A 21,816-nucleotide genomic window follows, 5' to 3' on the forward strand; every position below is an offset into this window, starting at 1 on the left:
GCCCATATTCTCAACAATATATGCTGTTTTTGCTCCACCATAGCATTTGTGGCGCATGCCACTCTGGGTGTTAGCCCCACCGGATGCTGTTTTGGGGATGGTGTTAACACACGTGCATGGAGCATCTCCTGGAAATATGCAGAGTAGGCAAATTGTGATGCAACATTGATTTGACACCAATACTGCCGTTTTGGAGCTCAACACTCCAGCTAATGCCTTCTCTTAAACATGCACAGCTGAACAGACATTCAGTAGCAGGTGTGCTGCTGATTTATTCCGACGGGCTCTTGCTGCAAATGTAGAAGTGTTTAGTGGTTTCTAGAGTTGTTTAAAGTTGCTGAAATCTACAGGGAGTAGTTTGGTAGCTGTTGAAAGATTTTGTCCTGACTTCAAGGATTCTGCACAAACCACTTGCTCCCAGACAAGAGTGCAGTAATTGGCATTTCCTTGGAATGCAACATGGCAGAGAGAATGAACAAAGGTGACAGAGCAGGACACCCTGTTGGAAGAGGGAGGAGGAGGAGAAGGAGGAGGGCAAGAAGGGCAGGAAGCCATATCCAATCATGGTTGTTCAGGGAGCTGTTCTCCTATCTGAACCTCAGAGAGGAACAGTACCTCAGACAACTCCACTTCACTAAGGACGGCCTCAATGAAATTGCTCACCTGCTGCAACACAACTTCTAAGAGCTTTTACAAGTATATAAAAGGAGAGTAGCTAAAAGTAGGAGAAATTATCTTGGGAAATGAGGAAATGGCAGAGACATTGAATAAATATTGTATGTCTGTCTTCACATTACGGACATACAAATTAGGAGCTGGTGTAGGTCATTCAACCCCTTTGAGCCTGCTGCACCATTCAACAAGACCATGGTTGATCTGATTGTGGCCTCAATTCCACTTTCCCGTCTACCCCCGATACCCTTTAACTCCTTATTATTCAAGAATATACCAACCTCTGCCTTAAAAATATTCAATGACCCTGCCTCCACCAGTTTCTGGGCAAGGGAGTTCCATAGACTCAAAACCCTCAGAGAAAAAATTTCTCCTCATCTCGATCTTAAATGGGCCACCCCTTTTTTTTTTAAAACGATGTCCCCTAGTTCTAGTCTCTCCCACAAGGGGAAACATCCTTTCAGCATCCAACCTGTCAAGTCCCCTCAGGATCTTATGTGTTTCAATAAGATTGCCTCTCATTCTTCTAAACTCCAATGGATACTGACCCAATCGGTCTAACCTTTCTTCATAAGATAACCCACCCTCCCAACCAGCAGATCAGTCAAGTGAACTTTCTCTGAATTGTCTCTAACGCATTTATATCCTTTGTTAAATAAGGAGACGAAAACTGTACACAGTACGCCAGATGTGGTCTCACCAATACCCTATACAACTGTAGGAAAACATCCCTACTTTTATATTCCATTCCCCTTGCAATAAATGACAATATTCCATTTGCTTACCTAATCACTTGCTGTATCTGCATATCAACCTTTTGTGATTCATGTATCAGGACACCCAGATCCCTTTTTACTCAGAGTTCTGCAATTTCTCTCCATTTAAATAATATGCTGCTTTACTATTCATCCTGCCAAAGTGGATAAGTTCATATTTTCCCGCATTATACTCCATTTGCCAAATTTTAGCCCAATCATTTAACCTATCTATATCCTTTTGCAGACTCCTTGGGCTGAATATTATCAGCGCGCCGAGTCGGCGGCCTTCCGACACGGAAGTGCCATCACCAAGCCCCCGCAATATTACGTGCGGGGACTCATTTAAACGGAGGGGGCAGAGCTGCCGCCCCGATGATGTAGAGGGCGCGGTCGCCGCGTCCCCGGCAATGGTGTCCGGCGCCACCGCAAAGGCGCCGGTGCCATTTTTAAATGGCTTTAGGCCCTTCATGAGAGATTTGAATCTTTAAAGGGAAATTACCTTTCAAATTCTTAAAATAAAAATCAAAAGCAGGAGGCCCTTTCCCAACCCCTCCAATGGTTGTTTTTTTATGCCAATCTGACAGGCATTAATTTTATTCCCACCCTGAACTTCCCCCCCCCAACCTCATCACTTTTGCCCTTCAATTCCTTCCCACCATCCCCACAGCCAATAAAAATTGTTTTCTCTGCTCCCCCCCACAACCCCCCTCCCCCAGCCACCAGTTTCTCACCTTGGAACTCCATACGAGTTGCAATCGGCGGCCGTAAAATCAGCGTGCGATGGCCGCCGGCAGCAGGTAAGTTCAGTTGCATTTTAAGTAACCTCATTTCCATATTTTAATGAAGGCCCCGCCACTTGGCGGTGAGGGGAGGCGGCGCACCAAGGCCTCGCCTCCACCACTGATAGCCGATAGTGCCTTCTCAGCGTCGTGGGTCGTGGCGGGTTGCTTCCGCAAGCATTTTACGGGCTTCCCCGCCACGATCCACAATGACGAGGGGCTGGTAAAATCCAATTCCTTATGTCCTCTTCACAACTTACTTTCCTACGCATCTTTGTGTCATCAGCAAATTTAGCTACCATACATTCAGTCCCTTCATCCAAGTCATTAATATAAACTGTAAATATTTGAGATCCCAGCACTGATCAAATGTATTGGCTGCTAAAGGAGGCAACCAACACAGCCTCTTTCTGGCTAGGCTGACTGTGAACAACTCATACTGCAATAAGAGTAAACATAGGCCCAATCCCCATTCACCAACAGTCCAATGCCTTACCTTCCCTCTGACCATCACAAACTCCACTTGGCCATAATGCAAAAATAAAAGCCAACATCAAATAAACATTCCAAACCAAATTTATAAATCAAATCATGCAGGATTGCATACAATCGTCAAGTAACCAGCCTTTGCCGATCCTCGTGCTCCTATGCAGTATTACCCCAGTGGCTGCTGACCTTTCGTGGAAGAGACAACAGCTGGCCTTACAGGATGACCTTGAGCAGCTCTGAGCTGAGAAAGCCCAGCTCCAGACTGCACCATCTCAACATGGGCAGCAGCAGTCTGGAGCGGGGCTTTCTCAGCTCAGAGCTGCTCAAGGTCATCCTCTAAGGCTGCACAGGCAACAGCAAAGTTACTGTCAAAATGGCAGGGGTGGGAGGATGAATTCTGTCATCCTGAAAGAGGACAGCAGATTTATGGCCCAAGGAGTGGCTGCCGATTTCCCAGTAATTCCCAGCCTTAGTAATCCTAGTAATCTGTTGGAGGACAGATTGCTGAACTGCTGTGACACCCTGTAAGCTCCTTTGAACACTGCTACCCACAGTCATGATGGCAGCAAGCTGACTTTGTCTAACCGAAGTCTGAGATTCTAATGCTGCACCCAGATATTGGGTGGCTTTTGCTTATGCTGCAAATGAAGCTGAGACATCAGCCATCACATGCTGCATCATGCTTGGATACACAAGTATGCTAATGGAGTTGGCCACCTGCTCCATGCTGGAAAGGATAGGCTCCAAGCTCTGCAGAAAGCCCTGCACCAAGCTGGTGCCGGACTCTTTTTGACATTGCATACAGGCTCTCTGTCAGGTCTACCAATGCACCATGCACTTCATTGTGCATATCCGTCAGTGTTCTTCTGTCACTCACCCCATCAAAGCCCTCATCTGAGTTCTCTGTAGCAGAGCTCGCGTGCAAGCTGACACTCTATGCTATCCTCTAAATTACAAGCTATCTCAGTATCTCAGCTGTTGGCTGCAAGTTTGATATCAAGTGATAGTCTTTCTTTTTCATAACTGACTTTTTGTTGTTCCAGTCGTTGGTGTTCCACCACTGCCTGATCAGATGGCAATTCTTAGGTGTCTGAAAGGAGGAAGGCACAAGGGTAGGGCTGTCGTGAGGGGAGGTGGGGAAAGCAAGAGGTGCATGCTTACACCATCTGCAGCTTGTAAATCACAAAAAATTGTTGGATGAGGAACAACTGTGATACAAGGAGGAGGATTAGGTATGAGAATACTGTCATCTTTAATGGTTTGTGCCCTGTTGCTGGCCATTACTTCAGCAATGGCCGCTCCAATGATGGCTATCCCCTGGCAGTTAGGTCCTACTGCCTCTGGTTATGTGCCACTTCGTTCTGCAAGAAAGAGGGAGCTCTGTCACTGAGTGTGTTGTAATCCGTTTGAGTTGTCATGTTTGAATAGTTGGCAGTGTGTGAAAGCTGAGAGATGTGAGTGTGAGACTTGCAGCAGTGCTAAGTGCGCGGCAGTGAGGTGAAGCTATGTATGTTAGTTATGAGTCATGATTGAGAGACTGTTGGTAGGGGATGATGCATTGAGCAGTGTGTGAGGCTTGTGGTGCAGTTGGTGGGATATGGCATTTGAAGATACATTCACTAATCTTGACCACTTGTGTGAGGTCATTGAGCGTTGGGCAACAATGCATCCAGGCCCTCAGGGTTCGACTCCTGGCTGTCTGCTCGTACTGCCTTCACAAAATTTATCTGGAGGGCCTCCTGGCACCCCGCCCCCCCAGATAAATCACATCTCTCCTCCTCTCCACCTCCTTGACCAAGGCGTCCAGTCCAGCATAGAGAACCTTGGAGTACACTCTCTCCCCTGTTGCACCATCATTCACTCTCCTTCCTGCTCAGAGTCTCTCCCATAGGCAGTCCCAGCATCTCTCCTTTAAAAGGTGTAGGCTGGATTTAAGTACTGCAGGCTAGCATTAAGTGGTACTAACCACACACAAACTTGGGCCCCCTGTTGAGGCATGAAGCCACACAACAGCATGTTTAACGCTGGGTGCATGCAGTTATCATGCAAATTAGCAGACAGCATGAAGTTGGTGTGCTGCCTGCATCAGAAGCAACAGCTGCAGTTTAATCGCAACCCTGTGCCCGTTTTCAGGAGCTATCGAATTATCTCCCCGAACACTTTTAAGGGCTCCATATAGAACTGAACTGGAGGTTGAATAGGAACTTTAACAAACTACTAGTTTAAGTTTTTATTAAGGGAGGGTATTTATTAAGAATGAGTAGCAATACCATCCAAGATCAAAAACCTATCTTGTGTGCTCCTAGATGTCAATGTCAGTGAAGCAGATAGACTGAAGGGCGTAAATGCCAGAAAACAGATAAACAATATCTCAGATTACACAGAAATAATGGAGGATATGTGAGAACCAATGGAGGGCATTTTGAGCTCTAATGAATACTTGGAAGGCTCTGACAGTCTTGAAACAAGGTGACAAAACTCATACTTGGAAATGACTGACTCATTAGCCTATCTCATAATCAGAATCAATAATCAGAAACAAAATAGAATACCTCATGAATGGAAAGCAGCATAGCATTAGAAGGATTTGATCCTACCTGATCAATGTTAAAGTCTTTAGGGGTAAATATATCCCAAATTCATCAGCTTGGGGGAAGGGGGAGGGGAAGCGGAATCCAAACAATGTTTTTCTTACATTAGGATTTCCTAAAGACCTTCAATAAATTACCAGAAGAAACTCTTTAGGCCTGTGGATAGCAAGGGTCAGGCACAAGCTTGAATTATTAACTGACCAAAAGAAAGGAGGCAGAGAGAAGCAAGATCACAATGGTTATAGACCAGTTGAACTAAATGGCCTGTTGCTGTGTTGTAGATTCTATGTAATTCTATTCTGGCAGTTTTCCTGTTCTTGCTATTCAAGAGATTAGGAGAGAAGTCAAAAAAAAATTAGGAAGGCAAAAAGGAACCATGAAATTAAATTATCAAAGAACCTAAAACAAAATTGTAAAATATTTTACAAGCAGATCAATTAAAAGACTGGGATGGGAATAGGACCATTAAGAGATAGACAGGATAATACCACAGGTAATGACAGATGGCAGAAATATTCAATAATTATTTCACTTCAGTGTTTACCAGGAAGATAGGAGAGGTTGACATGACATTGAATGATGAGATGAGCAATGAGATAAGTGCATTTCAAAAAAAAGTGATGTATTGAATAAACTAATCAAACTGAAAGAGGATAAAGCCCCTGGTCTGGGTGGACTGCATCCACGCATTTTTAAAACAATTTAGGGAACAGATAGCAGAGGCATTGCTCTACATATTTAATAATTTATTAGGAAAAGGTGTGGTGCCAAGGGACTGGCAGATAGCAAACATAATTCCTATATTTAAGAAGGGAAATAGAACATGCCCAGGGAATTATAGACCAGTCAGCTTAATATTGGTGGTAGCAAAAATAATGGAATCCGTACTAAAGGGGAGAATAGAAGAATATCTAGAAAAGGAAAATATAAAGAATAGTCAGCATGGATTTCCAAAGGGAAAATTTTGCTTGACCAACCTTATTGAATTGTTTGAGGAGGAAACAGAAAGAGTAGATAATAGTAGAGCAGCAGATGTAATTTATCTGGATTTTCAAAAGGCCTTTGATAAGGTGCCCCATAATAGACTAATGGGTAAGGTCAGAGAATGCCGAGTCAGTGGACAATCACAGAATCGTTACAGTGCAGGAGGAGGCCATTCGGCCCATCATGTCCGCACTGGCTCTCTGAAACAGCAATTCCCTCAGTTCCATTCCCCTGCCTTCTCCCCATAACCCTGCACATTCTTCCTTTTCATATAACTGTCTAATTCCCTTTTGAATGCTTCGATTGAACCTGCCTCCACCATGTTTTCAGGCAGGGCAGCGCTTTCCAGACTTTAACCACTTGCTGTGTGAAAAAGGTTTTCCTCATGTCACTTTTGCTTGTCTTACCAAATACTTTAAATCTGTGCCCTCTCGTTATTGATCCTTTCACGAGTGGGAACAGTTTCTCTCTATCTACTCTGTCCAGACACCTCATGATTTTTAATACCTCTATCAATCACCTCTCTTTAAAAAGAGAAAATTGAAGTCCCAATTATTACTGAAAGAATTACACCACAAGATTTCACGTTTTGAACAATAAACTTTACTGTGCAAGAGTTAAACAAAGCAAAATGCTACCAACTTAATACTACAATTTGGAAAAACTTATATTTAAACTTAAAATCGTAACATAACATGCAGATTCTAAATATCAACAAAACATTCTTATTTGACTATTACATCTGTCCCAAGAATTTCCACATACGTTATAGGAGCTTTGTGGTTTGCTCACTTCTCCTGGGAGCAATCCAAAGTGTACTACAGCTCTTAGGAGTTCATTTTGATTCCCTTAGTTTCTCAGCTGTCTTCTGAGGTATGAAATCAACTCCCGAATCTGGACTTCCCAGATTGAGCATGAGCCTGCCTCAAAGCCAAAACACCCCTCGTTCTTGATGGCCTCTTTACTCCTGAATCCAGCTGACTTCCAAAAGCCAACTGTTTATCTGAAGCCAACAGGGTTTCAAAAGCCAACTGCTTTTCCATAAGCCAACTGTGTCATCAAGCACACAGATCAAAAACCAACAGACACTGTCTGCATCATCTAATACCATAGCTTGTGGTACACGTAGGATGTTCCAGATAGCAATTATTTCAAAATCCAAATCTTCTCTGATTCCTGATACCCACATGAATAATGGATATTCTAACAATGACAGAGTAAACAGTCCTAAACTTTCTGGTTCCAACTGCCCAACTAAACAATGCTACCTGCTGCGTTATGGCTCTTACCTCTCTAACTCTATCGCTCTAAGCACTCATGGAGAGATTTTTGAACTTTAAATTTTCTCTCTGTTCTGGGAAATCATATGAATAATTTAAACCCCTGACTGAGTTAGCTGCAAACACACTGGCCTGAATTTTATAACCGTGCTGCGTTACGCAGCAGCGCACTTTGAACTGGGCAACTTTCTGACATGAAAGCGCCACCGAGGAGCCCCTACGATATTACGCACGGGGGCTGACTTAAATAAAGAGGGCGGAGCGGCCGCCTCCGATGACGTGTAGGGGGCGACCATTGCGTCCCTGGCAACGGTGTCCGGCACCACCGCAGGTGCCATTTATAAAGGGCTTTAAGCCCATAGAAATAATTTTAATTTTTACATTTAGATAAATTGAAATTTTTTATTAACAATTCATAAAGATGTGGAGGCCCTTCCCCAACTCCCCCAATGGTCACTTACATGGCACTTATTGTCAAAACATACTTTATTTCCTTCCCTAACATTCCTCCCCCTTCTAACATTTAGCCTCTAACCCCTTCCTACCATTCACACAACCATTTAAATTTGTTTTCCCCGCTCCCCCATCCTTCCCGCCCTGAAAATTTTATTCCTCCCCCTTCCCCACCAGGTTCTTGCCTCGGAACGACAGAGTTCCGAAGGCGCACGAAGCACGAATAATGGCCATAAAATTGGCGTGGGACAGCCGCCGCCTGCAGTTAAGTACATTTACATATTATTAATGTTAATTTAAATATGCAGATGAAGGGCCCGCCACCAGACGGCGGGGGCTGCACCAAGGTATCCCCGGCGGCGGTGTTATGCAGCAGGCCCTTCTCAATGTCACAGGTCGAGGCGGGCCTCTCCCTGTAGAATTTTACCGGCCTCTGCATCGCAACCCGTGGCGTCGAGGGGCTGGTAAAATTCAGCCCATCATCTCCATCAACAAGTTAAGAGGGAGCTCCATTATGTAGGGTCTTTACACTTCCTAATATGACCTTAATAAATAATCGAGGACCACTCTTTGATTTGTAACCACCGTCAGTTTGTTTGCCAGCTTCTCAAACCAGGTGTTTTCATTCGTCTTGCATTAAAAAAATTCAATTTCTAAATTGAACATTACCTCTAGAAAATTAATACAAACCATGAACCAGGTGATAACAATACACACATATATATATATAGAGTCATTTACGGCACAGAAGGAGGCCATTCAGCCCATCGGGTCAATGCTGGAAAAATCTATCAGTTTATTTTACTGGTGTAACTAGTTGACTAAACTATGCTACGGTTATTTTTACATCCACCTGAGACAGCAGACATAGCCTCAATTTAACATCTCATCTGAAAGATGGTACTGGTGTGTCAATCTAGATTTTTGTGCTAAAGTCCTGGAGTGAGACCTGAACCCAGAGACAAGTGCGCTACCAACTGAGCCATAACTGATATATATATGTTGGTATTATATGACATATTGGTTTCAGCTGTGAACTTATGCCTCGTTGTACTTTCATTGTGACTAAATATCATAAGGTTGCATTCAGGGCCATCTGACTTCTCTGATTTTGGAAGATAGGTGAAGCTGGTGTTTATACAATTGTGCAGGTATAGGAATATTCCATATAACTCAAGATAAATATTTCAAAACCACTGCCACAGTTATCAAACATGGGCAGGAGAGATAGCTCCACAGACACTTCGGCATGAGGGACCTGGATTATTTTAACTCCTGGGCCTCATTTAAACTGTTCGTCTGAAACCAACAGGAATGACGTCATGGGTGGTTGGTGGTTGCAGGGTGGAAACCAAACAGTGGGAGGGACAGATAAAAATGGTTCCTAGCAAGGAAAATAATGCAGGAGTGGCAGACTGGGCCAATCGTGGCCAGAGAAGACTAGGGGAGAAAGCTATGAGCAGAGGAGTCCAAGATTTCCTTGGGCGACCAGGAGAAGCCTGCTCTTCATGAACCAGACAGAACCTTTCAAAAGTGAAGAAAAATTAAATATCTACCTGGGCCTCTTCTGGCCCGATGCTACTTAGCAAAACATGCTTTTCAATACTAAAATTATGTTGTAATCCAAACTAAGTTATTTACACCGGCCTTTCAATATTTATGAGGCCCTACCTGCCTGCTATGGTAGCCTCCATGCTCCTGAAAATCAAGGAAATAAAAATGTAGGGGTGGGACAACTGTGGGAACGCTGTGGATGCCATGTGACAGCTATTTTAACCTCCTGCCTACACCATTATTGATGGGTTGGCAGGGTTAAAATCTTTTCCCACGTTTACTAAGTATTATAAATTATAGTATATATCTGACAAATACCATCAAAAAGGAAAGAATCAGTGGTTTATCATCACTTTGTTGTATGATGCCTTAACTGGTGGCAAGACATTAGCTCTTTGTTGCTCTTATCGATTTGCATAAAACACAAAAGTTCCTCATGCATTGTATTTACAGCCTTCCTTGTGTTACAGGACTAGGCAAAGCACAACAAACATTATAAATTTTGCTGATATTTGCTGGGTGGTGCAGTACAACAATTAAGCCATATTAATTTTAGTATTTAACAGAAATACATTCAATGTATATCCTCATCATGATTAAAATATAGTTCTAATTACCCTTGTTTAGATTTTTTTACATTTTGGTAACATCAACAGTTTAATACATACTCGTGGAGAGGATTTTAACATCTGGAAGTGCTTGCAGCAAGGGAAGCTGGCAATGGGTCGGAAACCCAAAAGTTGGTGTAGCAGGTTCTGCTGTGGCTCTTTAACTCAGCCAGGGCATTAGCATCCCACTTCCAGGATTCCCAACCATTGGAGCAGGCAGGCATGCTCACAACCCACAACCCTGACTGTGTAATCCTATTTCATATAAGTTGGCTCTGTTAAGACCTCAAATGGAAAGTGTGCGGTGACAAAAGCTCTTCAAACAGTGGATTTTAAAGCACTGGTAAACGGAGTGAAGGAGGAGCAAACTACAAATTGGGGGTCAGGAGATTACTTGAATAGCTTAAAACAATAAAATCATTGGACATTAGCTTCCTTCAGCTCCTTTCCTACTCAGGTGTCCCCTGGTGGCCCAGTGAGGAATTCCATTCCATAGCTGAGCCAAACAAGCTGGAGGGTCCTTGTTTTAATTTTTAGTCTGTGTTGAAATTCAGACTTGATTTTTTCTTTCCTCTCCCGCATTTATCTATTTCCTCTCTTTACGTTTCCTCCTTCAGTAGCAAATGGTTGCACTTCAGCAACGTGTGGCGGTCGCCAGTTCCCCCTCAATTGTCACAATGACCCACCATCTTCCTTATTCCAGTTTAAAATAACTCAACATTTGATGACATTAATACAATATAAACAAGGAAAAGAGGTTAAAATAAATTCAATCTAGTCCACATGACAATAAATTTATCCTGATGAAAACATCAGCAAAACCTTATTGATTTTGTCCCACATCAGAATTTGTGTAAATGTCACAATATCTAGCAGAACTGCTGAGGTTTAATTGCTTTTTTCCCTAACTCTACTGGAATAATATGTTGGCAATATGATGAGAGAAACTCAATATTTATTATATGGAAATATTTAAGCATTAATAGAATTAATATTAATGCATATTTTAACAGATTCAACTTTAGTAAAAATGATTTTAAAAAATTTTAAGTGTAGGTGTTGAAATTGAAAAGAGTTTCAAATCCCCAACTCATTATTTAAAATACAGTGTTTGTAGTTGAACTTCACCACAAACTTCTGATGCATGCTGTTAACTATTCCTTCAACAATCTTCTTCAGAAAACTTACTTAATAATTAGAATCTCTATCCATATACTGTGAAGAATTGAATTTTGTTTTGTACTGCTCTTCTCATTGTAGATTTGCAATTTGTGTTGTGCAGACGCAATTTATTGTAAATTACTTCCTCTTTAAGTTAACTGAACGAGTCAGGAAAGAATGCAGAGAAAGAGATACAGACAGGCAGGTACAGGTCGCTGAAGGCTGCAGGACTAGGAAAGTCCATGCCAGAGCATGGGGGAGGAGGAGGTGAAAGCGGTTGATCTCAGAGAGAAGTCGGTCGGGAGTGGGGGTTGGGGGGGGTGGGGGGGAGGCCAATCTCCAGGGGCAGGGGTAAATTGGGTCGGATGCCAATCCCTTGAGGGTGTGACAGCTGGAGGCCTCGCAGTGGGTGTGGGAGGAAAATCGAAGGCCTGGTGAGGGGGAAAATCAAAGACCTGATAGTAGGGGGATGGGCAGGGGAGCAGCCTAGTAGCGGGGGACAGACTAGGAGGCCTCATGGTAAGATCAGAGGCCTTGGGGGTGTGGAGTGTGGGATGGTCGGTGGGGTTGAGGCGGGGAGCGCCGAATGGCCAATTGCACAGGCTCCTCAGGCAGGATCCAGGAAGTGGGTGTAAAGGCACTCCCCTCCTGAATCTGCCAAGTCCTTGTCTCAATGAAGCTGCTCAGGAAACTCAGCCAACTAGAGAAAAACTGAATGACAGTGAAGCCTGCAGCCTTATTATCATATTTAAAGTTCCAACCCACCTTCTTGGAGCAGGTTGATCACCTATCCACCTTCCAGCCTCAGTTAAAGCCAGAAATGGGCGGATTGAAGGTGGGCATGGGTTGGGAAACAGATTTTTCGGACTTTAACCTTTCACCTGGCCCAAAGCAATCCTTTTTATTAGGTTAAAACTCAGCCCATGATCTCCCAACACCATCGTTGGAGTTAGCTGCACTGTTTGAATAATACAGGAGCACATGAATTACGACTAAAAGAATGACATATGGAGCCAGGATACTTAGTTATAATCAGCACAAAAATGATTCTGTACAATACAGAGATGCCTTACAGGTTGAGTCTTTTTCAACAATGTACAGGATTACACTTTCATAACTCAATATTTGTGCAATCAACCACATTCAGAGCCTTTGCAGTTCCTCTGGCATTGATGATTTTGCACTTGCACTTTTGAAAAATGTATGAAGCATAAAAAGTGTCTGTGTACAAGTCAGCATTGTGCCCTGCGAACTGCTAACATAAGCATCTCTAAGACATTGGATAAAAAAATCCACAGCAAAAGAAGATTGCTATTATAGTCAACGATGCAGGAACAGAGGTATGGTTCATTGAAATGCTTTTCAAATCTTCTCTAATCAAATCATATTTTTTAACCGAAACCCTATCACATACTATTAATCTCATAAGCAAAGATAATTCACTTTAAGCCCATAACGTAAAACATAATTTCCATATTTGCATGTTTTTTGCATATTTCTTCTGAGAAAGGCTGATGGCTGCATTTATTGCAATCAATCTATGCTGCAAAATGGCAATAAAGCAAATGGAGATTTCTGTGTATTTAATTGACACCTGGTCTGTTCAAACCTTAATTCCACACCAGCGTGAAACCTGTAGCCATTTTGTTAAATATCTATCTTTGACTGCAAGTACTTGTTAATGAGTCCTAGATCACCAGTTTTAGCTTATGTGGGAAACCCTCATGTAATCTATCCAAAGTGTTTTCTGCCCAAACTCAAATTGTACACCTAGCAGAAATCAGAGAGAAATTTCCAATCTGGAAATTTTCTTCATCTTACTGCTAATATTAATTAATGTAGCTAATTATGTTATTGCTCGTGATACACTGCCACTACCAGAAAAGCATCATCAATAAACTTGGTCTTTGCACAAAAACATTGTCACTCTGATCCCAACACGTGACACTGCTAAATGTATACAAACTCACACAGCTTATTATAAAAGAAAACTAAAGACACATTTTTATTACCATTTAATTTAGCAAACTTAAAAGCATTGTTTTGCACACTGTTATGGTTACCAGGAGGAACTTGGATAAGTATGAATTTTTACATATAAAGACGATTTTGTAATCCCTGGTGCAAGCTAGTATCAGAAAATTAACCCAAAGAAAATCACATTTGACAGTTAAAGTAAACTTAAAGATTACTTCATATGCAGAGTGAGTAAATAATATATTGTATTTGCATGCAATACCACCTATAAATTACAAATTTTAATTTTTCTACAATTATATTTAATGTAATGCACAGATTGCATTTTCACACAGTTCAGTGCCTAACGTCCAGCATTCCATATATCTGACAGGAACTCTGCCCAGTAACAAAAAAGTGAAAGCAGCCACATTCTATGATATACCAGTACTTCAGGATCTGGCAGTTGGCATTACAGCGAAATGTTTTTCGCTATACTGAAAATATCATCGGGCTAGATTTTGCAGTCAGTGGCAAAGCAATGGCACTCTCCGCTGAGCTCAAAGAAATTTGCCCACAAAGATTCAGCAATCGCTGTGGTGTGGATCTCCCCTTTCCCAGTAGCAGGTTAAAACTAGCACCAAAGTCAAGAGGATCTCCAGGCATCCAGCAGCATTGATGTCAACATGCAGGGTAAGCAACCAAGTATATCGAAGTATTCTCACAGACAGCAAAGCAGAAAGTTAAAAGCACTGATTATCCTTCACTTTTAATTAATATTTTCCGGCAGCAAAATAAATGATGATGATTGGATTAAGATAGAAGCTAAAATACATAAACTTTAAAAAAATTTAAATCGTGGATTTTTTTTTAAACTCATAAATGGAGAAGTTCTACATTTCACAAATAAAGAGAATCAGCGTTTTAGGGCCAGTGAGGATGTTTAGCAGTAATTGTGAACTTAGTACACTGTTTAAAAAGGTACAAGTGCAAAAGTGGAAATTTCCGTCAATCCACTGATTGTCTTAGGGATTGCACTCTTCAGGTCCTCAACAGTGCACCCCCTGGAGGAGCGTTGAATCACTGACAGCAAGTTCTGGATTTCCGTGTTATTCTGGACATGTGTGAACTCCTGAAGTTACTGTCAGTTTTACTGGAGTAATGACGGCCAATGCTGACAGGTTCACTAACATTTCCAATGCAAACTCCAGGCTGCTGAGTTGACCATCAGCTACAAATCATAAAATTATATCTCTAGTCCAATGCTTTTTAAACAAAAACATATGTATACATTCACATAGAATAGTATCAACCACCCCTTCAAAACAAAATATTTTTTAAAATAGTATTTCAAGGTGAAATCATGGAAGAACCAATTAAATTCTGATGAACAAACATGTCAGCGAATACTGAAATCTCAATTACAAATTATCTTGGCAACAGAGAAAAAAATGATTCATTACATGTTCTAAAAATAAAACTTTTGTGATTAATATTTCATTGGGAATTATGACTGAAAGTTTCAGCATAGACCATGCGAGACAAGTAACTCCAGCAAATAAAGTTGTGAAGTGGATTTTTCAACATACTTAATACAGCCCTCAGCTTAATTTTAATCAAGGTTGCCTGTGGCAGCAATTTTGCAGTCAATGAATTAAATTACAAACAAACTTACTTGCTCAAAAATAATGCTAAATTGAATATACTTGTTAGAATGTAAAGGCACAGCTAAGTTGTACCTCATTACACTTAAATGGCCTCTATAATGCTGCCTACCTGCACTGTTATATGGCAGAAATAGCATGTAAACTGCATTCCTCAGAGCCATGAGTAGAATCTACAGGGTATAAAAAAGAACATTAAGCATATAAACGGGGATTTAAAATATCTAAAATCATTTACATCATCCAATAAAACTTCAGCTTATTGGTATAGCAGGAAATTAGATGTTAAATCCAAACAGCAGAACTTTATCGGAAAATACTGGAAGTCAGGAGATATGCTCCAGTTGTCACAACATAGCATCATGACACATGGTGCAATGTGCCACAAATCATTAAACCATCAGCTGGAATAAAGGAACAAAAAGAAAAATTGCAATGTAAGACCATCATTTTAATTTGGTCCCACTTAAAAGATTGCCAGTTTAGGTTAAATTGATAACAGAAACAGAATACTTTATACTGAGAATTAAGGCTGGAAATCAGCTTCAAAAGTGCAGTAAACTACCCTCAAGTTGCATTTCTTCAAAACTGATAAGACTCATTTCGCAGACTCTGGTCTGGTGTCCTATAAAGTGTTAGGAAAGTGCTTCCTTTTTAAAAAAAATTTTTGAAGACTTGTGTGAAAACTGAAAAGATTCCATGGATGTGTCTTTTTTTTTTTACCAAGTTCACCGAAAGGACACTTGAGATACTGTTTGAAAAACACCAGTGCTGGAAGTCACGTGCTATGGGCTCAGTAAACAACAGAACCCTTTGGTGACCTGGGAAAAATGGTTACAGAGAAGCCACATGTCAAGTTTTATGGAGGTCAGGAGGTCGACTCTTTGTTTGGGGTTTGGACATTGTTTTCAGTTAGTTTGGGTGTGAACTGCTTGAAGACAGTTGGTGTTTTTCCTGCCAAGGAAAAAAGAAACCACCCAGCTCACCTCTTTCTCTACCGCTTTGAAGAAACCCTGCAAAGATCCAGTGTGGAAGAGCTAAAATCCCTGGTGCTGCATCTCTCCTGAGAAGCTGGAAAAAAAATCCTGCAATTCAAGTGTGCGCTGGCGGAAAAACCCTGATGCCACATTTCTCCTGGAAAGCCTACTAGAATAATTCTCAACATCTCCAGAACAGACTGCTTCTGAAATAATCCCAGTGACCCGTCTCCGTATACCCGGATGCCAGACCAAAAAGGAACAACTGACTTCTTGCCATATCTTTTTTTTTCGTCAAGAATTAGCAAGTATTTGACCAAAGTGTCTTTTCTTTTGTAACCGACATCTGCAGAGAGAATTTCTGTATTTTTTCCAGTGTTTGTTTGATGTAATTAGAGAATTTAAAAAGGGAACTTTCATATTTCAATCTGTGAGTTAATGCTTTGCTTCGTTACTGGTTAAATCTTGTTTTATAGAAAAAAGAACAGTACAGGCCATTCGGCCCTCCAAGCCTGCGCCGATCATGATGCCTGTCTAAACTAAAACCTTCTGCACTTCCGGGGTCCGTATCCCTCTATTCCCATCCTATTCATGTATTTGTCAAGATGCCTGATAAACTGATAATTTTGTTGTTTATTAAAGAAACCAGGTTGGTGTAGTTTATTCTGGGATGTAAAAAAATAGGGTATATGATTGGCTGTATCAGGGCGGCACAGTGGCGCAGTGGTTAGCACCGCAGCCTCACAGCTCCAGGGACCCGGGTTCGATTCCGGGTACTGCCTGTGTGGAGTTTGCAAGTTCTCCCTGTGTCTCCGGGTGCTCCGGTTTCCTCCCACAAGCCAAAAGACTTGCAGGTTGATAGGTAAATTGGCCATTATAAATTGTCACTAGTATAGGTAGGTGGTAGGGAAATATATGGACAGGTGGGGATGTTTGGTAGGAATATGGGATTAGTGTAGGATTAGTATAGGTGGGTGGTTGATGTTCGGCATGGACTCGGTGGGCCGAAGGGCCTGTTTCAGTGCTGTATCTCTAATCTAATCTAATCTAACCGGGTGACCTGTGGAGAAGTGGAACTAGAAAAGACAGTGCACTCCTCCCGCCTCAGTCGTAACAAAAGGTACTTTTCTTTTTAATGCTGCATTTAAAAGACGCTAAATACGAACATACAATAATTCTCAAATTAAGATAACCTCAGACGTACATCATAGGCCTTTGAATCTATATTATTGACCAATACATTGATTTCTATAATCATTAGCACTCTTGTCTCTGAGTCAGAAGATTCTAGTTTCAAGACCTGCTCCAGTGACTTGAACACAGGATTCAGGCCCACAATTCAGGGCAGTACCTCCAGATGTATCCAGATTTCAGTTGTTCGCATCCAGTCTCATAATTGTGGTTTCCTAATGCCCCTCTTCCACTGCATTAAATTTAAAATCCTCACATTCAAATTCCACCATGGCCTAATTCTCACCCTATCTCTGAAACCTCCCCCAGTCTTCTATCCTCTCCCACAACCCTTTGATCCTCAGGTTCTAGAATACTGTGCTTTTTAACTTTTTTTTATTCATTTCATGGGATGTCAGCATTGCTGGCAAGGCCCGCATTTTTGTTGCCCATTCCTAATTGCCCTGAAGAAGGTGGAGTTGAGTTGTCTTACTGAACCGCTGCAGTCCATCTGGTGAAGATACACCCACAGTGCTGTTCTAGGAGTTCTAGGATTTTGATCCAGTCAAAGTGAAGGAACGGAGATATAGTTCCAAATCAGGATGGCATGTGGCTTGGAAGGAAACTTGCAGATGGTGGTGTTCCCACACGTCTGCTGCCCTTGTCCTAGGTGGAAGAGGTTGCAGATTTGGAAGGTGTTGTCGAAGGAGGCGTGGTGAGTTGCTGCCGCGCATCTTGTATATGGTACACACTGCTGCCACTGTGCTTCAGTGGTGGAAAGAGTGAATGTTTAAGGTGGTGGATTGGGGGGCCCATCAAGCAGGCTGGATAGTGTCGAGCTTCCTGAGTGTTGTTGGATCCGCAGTCATCTAGGCAAATAGAGAGTATTCCATCTGTCTTGTGCCTTGTAGATGGTGGACAGGCTTTGGGGAGTTAGCACAGAATTCCCAGCCTCTGACCTGCTTTTGTAGCCACAGTATTTATGTGGTTACTCCAATTCAGTTTCTGATCAATGGTAACGCCCAGGATGTTGATAGTGGGAGATTCAGTGATGGTAATGCCAAGGGAAGATGGTTAGATTCTCTCTTGTTGGAGATCGACATTGCCTGGCACTTGTGTGGCACAAATGTTACTTGCCACTTATCAGCCCAAGCCTGAATGTTGTTCACATCTTGTTGCATTTGGACATGGGCTGCTTTAGTGTCTGAGGAGTCACGAATGGTACTGAAAATTGTACAATCATTAGCAAACATCCCCTCTTCTGACCTTACGATGGACGGAAGGTCATTGGTGAAGCAGCTGAAGATGGTTCAGCCAAGGACGCCATCCTGAGGAACTTCTGCAGTGATGTCCTGGGGCTGAAAGGATTGGCCTCCAACAACCACAGCCATCTTCCTTTGTGCTAGGTATGACTCTAACCAGTGGAGCGTTTCCCCCCTGATTTCCACTGACTTTAATTTGGCTGGGGCTCCTTGATGCCAGACTCAGTCAACCCCTCCCTCACCTTTGCCTCACCAAAGATGGGAAAATTTTCTCCCACCTCTGCCCTACTCATTGGAACTGCCTCCCCAAACCCTTCTATTCTCCCTCAGAGTGTCAGCTGTGGCTCAGTCGGTAGCACTCTTGCCTCTGAGTCAGAAGGTTCTGCGTTTAAATCCCACTCCAGGACCTGAGCACAAAAATAAAGGCTGGCACTCAAGTGCAGTACTAAGGGAGCACTGCACTGTCAGATGTGCTGTCTTCCTGATGACCCGTTAAAACGAGGCCCTGTCTGCTCTTTCAGGTGGACATAAAAGATCTCATGGAACACTTTTTAAGAAGAGCTGGGGAGTTATCCCCATTGTACTGGCCAATATTTATCCCTCAAACAACATCACAAAAAAATGACTGTCTGGTCATTATCACATTCCTGTTTGTGGGAGCTTGCTCTGTGCAAATTGGTTGTTGCATTTACCACATTACAACAGTGACTACCCTCCAAAAACACTGAATTGGCTGTAAAGTGCTGTAGTCATGAAAAGCGCTTTAGAAATGAAAGACTTTCTTTCTTTAGGAATACACCAAGGACCATATTTTCAACCAAACTTTCTGTCAATCCTCCTAATCGCTCTCTCAAGATATGCAGTGGTTCTCCCAGCATGAAATATTTCTATTTTTGAAAAGCCTTCGGACGAAAATGTTCAAGATTCTATATAAATCCACACTGGTATTGCTGTTAGACTTAGATCTTGTGTATCACCAAATAACAACTTTGCATAAGAATCAAGAAGTGTTTGTGTCAACGCTCTAATTCAGTTAGATTGGAGCAATAATCTCATCCTCTGGATCTTAGATTGCAAAAGCAATTTTATTCTCTGGATTGGTAACTCGAGGATATTAAATAGGGAGCTGTTGATTACTACTCGTGTTCCATAAGTGAAGGGGCTGGATAAGTCATGACTGAATTTATACAATTTCTTTCTGGATGGAATAAACACATAGGTCAGGCTTTAATGTGGCCTCCAGGCAGGGTCAGAGGCGGGGGTGGGAGGGACGGAGTATCGGGACTGGTGGTGGGCGGGGGGCAAAGGTAACACGAGGCGCCCACCCTATAGCCTTGGCAGGGTGGAGGATCCCTCCTCCGTGGACAATCTGTGGCCCACCAAGGACCCCCACTGGGAACCAGTTTACCCCCAGGATCCGCCTCCCCTGGACTGCAGGACTGCCCCCTCCCCCACATCCCAGGGCCTTCTGGACTGGCCCCGGCAACCCAGCCTCATCTACCTCTGATCCAGAGTTCTAGCGCTGGACCTGGGTCCAAGGCCTCTGCAGTATTGGCAGTGGCTACCGCTCCCAATGGCACTGCCGATACTGCTGAGCTGCTGGTCCTTTGATTGACCAGCAGCTCATGGAGGCGGGATCCACATCTTTAAAAGGATGGAAATCCCTGCCTGTGAAACTTGGATTTAAATAGACCGGAGGACCACTCCGGGGCGGGGGCACAAAAAGGCAAAGGCGAACTTGCCCTTGCCTTTTCAGCCCGGCGCCAGGAAACCTGCCTCCAACACAAAATCCAGCCATAGTCAACAACTTCGTGTCCAATCTTGTATTCATACAATGTACGCTTATGTTTCAAAATTTCAGGTGTCCATAGAAGGAGACAACACAGAAGGAAGCCATTCAGCCAATCACATATGTGCTGACTCCTTGGTAGAGCTATCCAATTAATCCCAATCCCCTGCTCTTTCCCCAAAGCTGTGTAATTTCTTTCCCTGCAAATTTGTTGAAAAATGTAAATAAACTTGCCTTTTTCTAAGAGTCACCCAGGCCATTCTTCAATACTTCTGAGCAGCGAGCTACCGAGTGATATTTGTGCAGAGGCTGCATGTTATCTACTGAAAGAAGATTTAAATAAAACATTAAAAATAACTACTGACTACAAATCTATGTCAAATGTATTATTGTAACTATCAAACTTTACTAATATATGATATTCTCATGGCTCACATTCTGTTCCATGTGACTCAGCAGACAGCCATTTTGCAGGATTTTCTAACTCAAGTAAGTACACAATTTGAAAATGCTTCCCTCATATCATTCATCAATAATACTATTTTACATCAATCATTTAACTGCTTTTTACTAACTACTAACGTCTCTCAAATCATCAAGGAAGCATTTCTTCTGCAACAAAATGCAAATAGTCAAATGCAAAACATCAGTGACAACTATTGTTTCCCAGTACCCATGAAGTAAAGTAATATTCTTCATGGGTGACTTTATATAGCTTGATTACATTGCCAAACATTCACACAGTTCTTTTGTTCCCACCTTAAAGCCAAATATTTTCACTTAAGTTGTATTATGGGGTTACATACCCATGAGCTGAGTGCAGCACTTCCTGGGAAGAACTGCTGGAAGAGAACAGAGTGACAGTTTTACAAGTTATTCTAATCAAGAACGGATGGTACAGAGCTGCTTTTGATGATTGCTTCCGAGATTAATGCTACTGCTAGGTACCAATAATTTTAAAATGTTGGCTAAAAGTAAAAAAGAAACACCTTTAATAAAAGCTTCAATGGGAGAAAACTAACACCTGCTCTGTTTTTAATATTCATACAGTGACAGGTCATAGGGGTCATTTTAACTCTGCCCACACGGGTGAAGCCAGGCAGTGAGTGGACAGTTAAAATCAGCTGGGAGACTGAATTTGGCCCCCGCCCACCGTACCTGCTCCAGGTTAAAAATCAGGGTTTATGTTTCTGATCATCATTTACAGAGGAGCAAACATCTTTTCTATTGATTTGTTTTGCCTATGGCATTTAACAACCTCATCAGTCAATCAAAATGTACAAGTACTATATGTTGCTGCTTACAAAAATAATGGGATGACTTAGTACCCTTACATTTTTGAAGTCCCTAAAGCTTAAAGTAAAAATAAGAAAACCTGAAAATACAGATCTTAAAATTCATACATAAATATGCATGCAAAAGACAAATGATGCAAAACCTGAATTGCTTCACCTATTCAAGTTTGTCACTGAAGTCCTTAAGGATATAATTTTTGATGTATTATTAAAATCACTGCCAACTACTCCATTACTTTACACTTGAGTGGGTTAAAGCCCTTCAAACAATAAATCTGTAGTATAATGCTGATGGTAAGTAGTATTTTCAACTATGAGATCAATGTAATTTCTATTTGAACTATATAATGTGCCTTTTCAGAAATGCCATCTTG

The 21,816-nt window shown here is 42.1% G+C and overlaps 2 protein-coding genes across 6 annotated transcripts in view; both read right to left on the reverse strand.

Moving 5' to 3' along the window:
* Positions 1-21,816, reverse strand: part of nebl (nebulette) — a 433,041-nt gene that overhangs the window by 149,696 nt on the left and 261,529 nt on the right. The gene's annotated exons all lie outside the window — the stretch shown is intronic.
* Positions 1-21,816, reverse strand: part of LOC137348191 (nebulette-like) — a 120,453-nt gene that overhangs the window by 85,340 nt on the left and 13,297 nt on the right. Inside the window, exons 3-5 of one of the 2 annotated variants that reach the window (XM_068013543.1) lie at positions 20,954-20,989; positions 20,382-20,467; positions 15,062-15,122 (exon numbers count right to left, since the gene is read on the reverse strand). The gene's annotated coding sequence lies outside the window, so the exon portion shown is untranslated. Of the gene's footprint in view, positions 1-15,061; positions 15,123-20,381; positions 20,471-20,953; positions 20,990-21,816 lie in introns of both variants that reach the window. The other variant, XM_068013552.1, reaches the window with a different exon arrangement.

Source organism: Heterodontus francisci, chromosome 2, assembly GCF_036365525.1.
Source record: "Heterodontus francisci isolate sHetFra1 chromosome 2, sHetFra1.hap1, whole genome shotgun sequence".
NCBI classification, from domain to species: domain Eukaryota; kingdom Metazoa; phylum Chordata; class Chondrichthyes; order Heterodontiformes; family Heterodontidae; genus Heterodontus; species Heterodontus francisci.